This window comes from Capsicum annuum, chromosome 11, assembly GCF_002878395.1.
Source record: "Capsicum annuum cultivar UCD-10X-F1 chromosome 11, UCD10Xv1.1, whole genome shotgun sequence".
Taxonomy (NCBI): Eukaryota; Viridiplantae; Streptophyta; class Magnoliopsida; order Solanales; family Solanaceae; genus Capsicum; species Capsicum annuum.
Window position 1 is genome coordinate 167,359,973 of NC_061121.1, and position 9,133 is coordinate 167,369,105.

The following is a 9,133-nucleotide window of genomic DNA, read 5'->3' on the forward strand; positions in this document are numbered from 1 at the left end:
AACCAAGTTTATCAACTCCATAAATATAGTTAGGGCATTAGTAAACCTAAAGGATATGACCAAGAACTCATAATAATTGTACCGAGTTTTAAAAGTTATCTTTGGGATATTCAAAGCTCTAATCCTCAACTAGTGATACCCGAACCTCAAATCAACCTTAGAAAACACTATGGCACCCTGAAGATGATCGAACAAATTATTAATATGAGGAATAGGATACTTGTTCTTAATCTTCACCTAGTTCAATTGCCAATAATTGATACACATATGCATAGGCCCATCCTTTTTATTTACAGACAAGATAGGTGCTCCCTAATATGATACACTAGGTCAGATAAATTTCTTATCCAACAACTCCTGCAACTAATGCTTCAATTCCTTCAACTCTACTGGGGCTATCCTATAGGGAGGAATAGAAATAGGCTCAATGAATATCTCAACATCAATAGAAAATTCAATCTCAATCTAGAGACATACTCAAAAAATCCATTGGTAAAACATCCATGAACGCATATACAATACAAACATAATCAAATGAAGAAGGGGAAGAAACACTAGTATCATAAATATGAGGCAAATAAGACAAGCATCTACTTTTAACCAAATGATGAGCCTGAAGGAAAGATATAACTCTCTTGGTACGTGAATGAAGCACACCCTTCTAGTCTATCCTTGGCACACTCAACGAAGCTAAATTCATGGTCTTAGCATAACAATCAAGTATAATGTGATAATAACCAACAAATCCATACCAATGATAACATTAAAATCTACCACATCTGATATAATTAAATCTACCCATGTCTTACGCCCAGAAAAGGTCACAATACAAGATTAGTACACCAAATCCACCACTAAAAAATCTTCTATGAGGGTAGAAACATGGATAGGCATAGGAAAAGGCTCAATAGAAAAATAAAACACCCAAATTAAAGTATCCAAACATATAAGAGAAAGTTGATCTTTGATCAAATAACACAGATACAGTGTTATAAAAAATGGGGATGATACTTATGATGATGTCATAGAAAGCCTATGCCTCTGGTTTGGAAGGTATAGAATAGTACTATCCACAGCCACCACCTGAATGGGTCATCCCACAACCACCTCCATGGGCCTCACTAACCCTACCTCATACACATTCATTACAACTTCTACCTCTCATAACTGAGATATAAGTAGCATGAATAACACGGTAGGTAGAGTCCTTAGCCAAATGGCTAACCTTATCACACACACAACAACCTCTATGACTCAACTTAATAAAAGAAGGTATGGCTGACTAGGAGGACCACCTAATGATGCTAAAATAGAAGACCCATAACCTGAACCTTAAAATATTGCATGTACTAGTCTTCCATGATACCCATATAAATCTCTAGAATCTTTACCTTGAGTAGTGTGACCTCTAAACTCCTCCTGATGGCTCACCCTCTTGGTGCCTCTATGGAACCCTTAAGGAATAGACTCATTGATCCTTGTATGCTACAATATACTCCAAAATAATGCTCCATGCACTACCATCTGAGTTGTAGCTAACTAAAAAGAAAAATCCAATCCCTCAATAAACTTCTAAATTATCTTAAACTCGGTGGCAATATTGGCATAAGAATATCTAGACAAGGCATGGAAACGTGCCTCATATTATTTAAAAATCATAGAGCCCTTCTCTAAGTGATCAAACTTATCTCTCATCATATCCCTTAGAGTATAAGGCAGAAAACTCTCTAAGAAGTCTACAGTAAACTGATCCTATGTCATCTCTAGAGAATCAAGAGGTCTGCAACTAAAGAGTGACCTCTACTAATCTCTAATTATATCTCCCAAATGATAAGTAGTATAAGCAATATCATACAGTTTAAGAGATCAAAGGTTATGCAACTTCTCTCTACAAACAATCAAGAATTCATAATTATTCTCACCCACTACACCACTGAACCTAGGAGGACCCAAATGAGTAAATCTCTCAAACCACTTCTAATCCTCAAAAGACATAAACTTGTAATACTAGGAGACATTGTAAATCTGGCTGTGTAAGATCCTATTTGAGGAGGTAACATAGACTAAGGATGAACTCCTAACCTCAAAATACCATACTCAAATATAGGTGCTGAAGGAGGAACAGTATTCAAAATCTATGAAGTACCATAAGCTGGTGTCGATACCATTGGAAAATCCACACTCAAGAGCAGAGGAATACCATAAGTAAACTCTTGCACAGATGGAGGTACAATACTCAAAGCTAGAGGAACACCAAGTGTACTCAAAGAAGCACCCTCCAAATATGTCAGTAGACGAATTAACAACCCCATAAGACTGGGGTAGAAAAACTTTGTGGGAACGGAGTAGGACTAACTTCAACATGCTCGACTTGAAGCTCAGGGGAAAGTAACCTAGTGCTATCTTTACGTAAGGCATATCTTTATGCTCGTCCTCTACCTAGAGCCTAACCATGACTTGCAACTCGCCATCTAGAATGGGCTCTCTCCTCGAATAACAGCTTGACATCTTTAACCTAATAAGATCTACTCATCACCATCTGCATAGAAAAGAGTGAAATATGACTTAGAACACAAGGTATGAAAAATCTGCAAGATATAAAATAAGAAAAGGGGAGTTTTCTAAGTATATCTTATAGCCTCTCAAAGATATATACATAGGTCAATATACCAATTTGTGAGACTCTATTAAATTCCCCATTCTTACACTATTGATACCAATGAAACATAGTTGCTCCTATACAAATTTATCATGACCTAAAATCCAAAGGTCATAATGGCACTTTCTATGACAAGCCTTGACAAGTAAGCCTATCACCTAAACTAATATAAAATGAAAGATAAAACTAAAATCCAAGGCAAGACTCCTAGAACAGAGTCAAACCATACATATATAGTAAAATTGGAAAGTATATAACTGAAAATACCTTAAGAATACCCCAAAATCTTGTGTCATAGTATAAGAACCAATTAATATAACTCAAAGTAAGAATATACATAGGATATCCAAAAAAGAACAACTTTGCCTCTAAATACAAGTAGGACATTGTCTAGATAGGAAAAATGTAGAAGTTAACTTTGGATGCATAAATCAACCACTGCCTCAATTAAACTCCAAGTACCACCTGAACCAACTATTGTGTGATGCACTTGGACCTAGATTTGTACTCAAAAGGCACAGTAGGGGTGAGTATAGTCTACTTGTACTCAGTAGGTATAATAGGCCAAATAAGCAAGGTAGAAAATAAAACATATAAAATACACACTATGGGATGTCACCTATAATCAGAAAATGTCACAAATGGTAGCCCACACCGTCTCCATTAGAAACCCTATAATATTTAAATATACCAAACAAAAATATGATAAACAAGAAAAAGTAAACAAATATTACACATATAGGTATGAAAAAGTAGTACACATAGATAGATATCACATCAAGATGATAATACAACACCAAATAAACATAATAAATATATGTAATACAATAAAAATAATGATGATAATGATGATGATGATGATGATGATGATAATGCCCGCGGTTGTCACACAACCTCCATATACACCTATCAAACTATGCTTCAAAGGTAGGACCCATGGGAGGTTCATTAACCCATATACAATATCCAATACTAATATTCATGACTCATTTTTAGCACATCCCTCGGTCGAGAGGGTATAATGATGTCAATTGCCAGTGTTTCTAGTATTTCCTCAATGTTACTAATGTTTCACAAGTGAATATAACATGAGGATGCAATACTTACAACAAACCAAAATGAAAGATTCCAATAATTAAACAAATGAAAACCATGTGAGCCAAATCTACTGAATATGCACAACAACATATGAAGCCAACATAATCATATGCTAATAGAGTGAATTACACAATAATACACCATTGATACCATATAGATTGCAACTTAGGCTTTTCACTGGATAAATATCATAAAATATAAATACATAAATACCAACAACATCATATAAGACCCCACATAGTCATACATGGCATATAGTGTCTTAAAATTACTAATTCATAACAATATAGGCCACTACACGGCCACGACACAACAATATAGTAATTTTCATTATTTGGTTCACATACCCATAACATGATTTTTATATCCATATTTACTACCTACCCCTGTCTGAAGAAAGTTAAGCCATAACCTACCTCAAAAGCTATAACCTACATAAGTAAGTCATAAATATCAAGCTTTTACCTCACGAATGGACTCAAAATCAACTTAACACACAAATACAGAATCTACAAATTAAAATAAAGTCCTTGGTACCCATATTGTCCACTTTTGAATATTTTTAAAAAAGAAGGGTAAAACTAGAATTTTAGTCCAAAACTATATTTCCCATGATTAAAGGAGCTTTTCAAAGAAAACACAAGTGAAAATAGGTTGAAATTAAGGTTTATAAATTGAAGAAATACTAATCTGAGGCTTCCAGGCTAAAATCCCCAAATTTTACCTTTAAATTGAGTGTAAAAAAAAATTAGATGATTAAATCAAAAAAAAGTAGTTGAAAAAGGAGTTGGAAGCTTACCCAAGCTTGGAAATGGTATAATGAAATGCCCCAAGTCTGTACCCCGGATGCTACAGGGTGCTCATAATCTTGAAGGACCACAACCTAACCCATTACTAGTATCTGCTATAATAACTGAATAATAATATGGTATATATGCAAAAACTAGGCAGAAAACCGGCCATAAGGTTCAATACTAAAAATAATACTAGATATGGTATCACAATACCAAAACTGAACATCAATACTGAAAACTGAACAAATTTCTAAAAATACTCTAGTCGGGAAAGCCTCTAAACTGTCTGAATTGTGGAGTTGATGGGACAAGTCCCCAACTAACTCCGACTACTAAAAATAATACTAAAATAACAAAAACAACTATGTCCTCAAACTATGAGGACTTACCACTATGATGACTGCTGAAAATATAAACTGTTAAGGGTGCTCTGGATCCCTGCATCTGAACCTATGATATAAGACATCATATCACAAAATAAAAACATGCATCAGTAGTTTGAATGTACTGGTATGCTCAGTGAGGTTGGTTGAAATTCAAGGGTTCATATGCATGAAAAATACTAACTGAATAACATGAATATAACTGAATGGGAGTATATGCATGAATATGTATACTGTAAACTGAGATCATGATAGTACTGAATACTGAATATAAACATTGATTAACTGATGTCTGAGTTTACTGATATTATATTATTGATAACTGAATGACTGTATCTGACAACCTTGATTTTGTCGAACTATACTGAGTTTCATAAAGAACTGAGTGATTATATTTGATAGTCCTGAATCTGTAGAACGGAACTGAGTTTTATTATAACACTGAGACTGAATCTAATATTGTGAAAGCTAATCATCTAACCAATATGACCCTCTCTAATCTGATTGATGTTCAACCTGTAACCCCAGTTAGAAGGGTGTCAATATTGTTCCACAGGTAGAGACAAGTGGTGAGTTAACCCTTTCTGATAGGAAGCTCTTCCGGCAATCCCTCGCTGGTAGGAAAACTCAAATGAGATGTATCAACCCTTATAGTATCTGGTAGGAAGATATCTCCACCTATGCTATCTACGTAATTCTGTAATGCAGGGATTGCTACTAAGGTTCAAACCCTTTATTGACAGGAATGCCCCCATCCCTGGGTTCGCTTGGTGTTGAATCCTACCCCCAACTAAATGGACACTGAACTGATTTCTAGTCTGTACTAGACTGGACTGAATTTTTATTGATATTACTATTTTATTAAACTGAACTGAGTTCGCTGAGTTCCATGGACTGACGAAATACTACTAAATTTTGTTAACTGACTGAGTCTACTGAGGTCTGATCTGAGTACTGTGACTAAATTATGAATATTACTGAGATTTCCTTGGTTTCTGTAATTGGCTGAGTTCTACTAATCGAGTCAGTACTGAGATTACTTCACAACTGATACTGGCTCTAAGTAAACAACTAAATTGTCGGGTATTAAATACCCCCAAGACTCGATACTATGAAAATAAAGCATCATATGATCTTGCTTAGTATAAACATGTACATTGAATTCATAATACAGTTATAGAGATATCTTATTAAACTATTGCATGGTATAACTTACAAATAGGCTAGCATGACATGATTTCTTTCCCTTATTAGTTCACATAAATAATTCATCAAGCACTTGGTGAGCATACATATGCACATAACACTAAACAACAATTAGGCATTATAATTCAAATCCTCATTCACAATTTCAAGGGTTTTACATGGATCCTCATGATATTACTTACATATCAATTAACCTCACATGAAACGTATCATAAAAATAAGATTAGAATCCCTAGTAATCATTATAAACATGAACATAATCAAACCCAACATAGAATTCATGAAATCCATAAACTTGAAGTTTAAAAATAGTTCCTTGGACTCCAAGGGTTGAAGGGACCCTTTGATTAACACTTTACATACCTTAATTAATTAATTTCTGAAAGTTAATGGTGAGTTCTTGAGTTCTTGATTTGAAATTTGAACACGTAGGGTTCTTGTTCTTGGGAAATTTGTGAAAGAATGAATATAATTGATCTCCAAAGGGTTTAATTTCATATTTTGGGGGATGAAGGGCATGGAAAAAAGACCTAATTAACCCTGAGGACACGGCCTTTTAATAGTTGTAAACTGTGTTACCGACGCGCAGGCCAATGCACTACATCAGTAGCATCGATGCGATGTTGATTCATGGGTTTCTTTCACCCAATAAGTTCAAGAATCCTTTTCTAAATTCAATATTATATATTTATGAGGTTGTCATGATTTTTGTGAATAGAAATTGAAGTTCATGTTGTTGATGAGTTTTAATTCATGATTTAATTTCAAAGATCCAAGCTATGATCCTACTATGTGATGTTCATGATAAAACCACCCTTTCAAGTTGCATGATATTTATGTATTCATGATAATTAAGTATAGAATCTGTGGTATAACTAAAGCATGCTCCCCATATATTTGATAGAATGCTTAAGTAAAGAGAATAGTGCATTTTTAGTTGTTAAGCATAAAATCCCCAATTATGTGATAACTAGTGCATGCCAAGCATTTGTTGAAATGCCTTAGTAAATGTAATATGATAATTTTCATGCATTCTTATCCATGTGTATTCCTTATTGAACAACTATGATATATTAGTATGCATACCCTATACATTTACATGTTTATGACATTCAAGTGATTGACGAGATATCGTATTGATTGTGTTGTGAATGAAAGTCCATTTACATGATATTCAAGTGTGGTCCTATCTTATTTATTTATGCTATCGAATCCTGAGGGTATTTATACTTAAAAACATAGCTGCTTATCTTGAGCCGAGTCAGTCTCAATATAATCTCAGTCGTGCTACGATCAGTAGAATTCAGTCAGCTACAGAACTTAAGAAAATTTAGTAATCTCAGTACTAGTTCAATCTAGTCTCGGTATTCAGTCTAATCAAGCTCAGTACTCAGTTTAGATTTTAGTAAAGCTTAGTAAGTTACAGAACTCAGTCATATTCAGATAGAAAGTAGAATTTATAAGTATTCCGTCAGATAATAGAACTAAGTGAACTCAGTCGATCAGTTAAGAAATATGAATCAGTCTAAGTTTAGTAAAGAATCAGTTCAGAGTCCATCAATTGGGAGTTGGAACTAGCACCGAGCGAGGGCATGGATGACGGCTTCCCGTTAGAGAGGTAGAATTATTAGTAACAGTTCTTGAACTCCAAAACTGTGTAGCCAGCGCAGGATCAGGATTTACCCATTAGATTAAGGCTTGACTATCATACTTCCTTAGGCTTGACTTTCTTTTAGGTTCACCCATTAGAGAGACTAGACCATAGCAGAGGTCATTATCCGTGGCACGGTAGTGACACCTTTCCAACGGGGGTTACAGGTTAGACCCCATTAGTTCAGATCGGGGCATGTCGGTTAAGTGAGAACTCCCACAGTTTCATCTTCGAATTCAGTCTTAATCAAGTACTCATATATTTCTCCAGATCTAGGACCATCAGTTATGGCACACAGCTTAGTGAGGAACTTAGATAGTTCCATAGATACAGAGATCACCCGTTAGATAGGCTTGATCTCAAACTCAGTTATTTATTATCTTCATTTGCAGATTTAGAGATCATCCACTTGATAGGACTGATCTTAGATATAATCCATCATCATCACTATCAGTAGATTCAGAGGTCACCTGCTAGATAGGCCTGACCTCAGATATAGCCAATCATTACTATTATGACTAGATTCAGTTATTTAGTATTCCAGAGTTAGTGAACTCAGATATCAGTAGTAGCAAACTTAGTTATCAAAAGTTCAAGTACTCAGAAGTTAGTATTCAATGTTACTACGATTTTAGTTATAGTGTATGCATTCATGCATGTATCCTTATTCAGTACTCTCATGTTATTCAGTTAAGTTATGTTCATACATAAGCCCTTGCATTCAGCCTTACCTCATCTTGCATACCAGTACATTCAAAGTACTAAAGTATACTTTTTTTTATGCTATGGTGTCTTATACCATAGGTTCAGAAGTACGAGATCCAGAGCACCCTTAGCAGTCCAGACTCAGTCAGCATCTGTAGCCATAACAGTGAGTCCTTATCATTCGAGGATGGTTCTTGTTTCATTTTATTACTTGTTTTATTATTTTAGTAGTTGGAGTTGGTTGGGGACGTGTCCCATCAACTCCTTATTCAGAAAGTTCAGAGGCTTTCAGAGTACAGAGTTTTTCAGGTTAGTTATATAGACAGTTGTTTTAGTTTTGATAGTGATAGACATTATTCTGTTGTATGTACAATTTTTGAACCTTATGGCACGTTTTTGCTAGTTTTTTGCTTGTATTTTATTATATTATGTAGTGCTCAGTGTAGGTACCAGAAAAGGTTTATCTTATGGTCCTTCGGGTTCATAAGCATCGTGTAACATTCCGATTATAGAAAATTAGGTTGTTACACACTTGGTATCAAAGCTTAAGGTTCAATAGTGTCCTAGGGAGTCTAAAAGCCGCATCTAGTAGAGTCTTGTGCATGGCTGTATTGCGTGCCACATTTATGTACAGGAG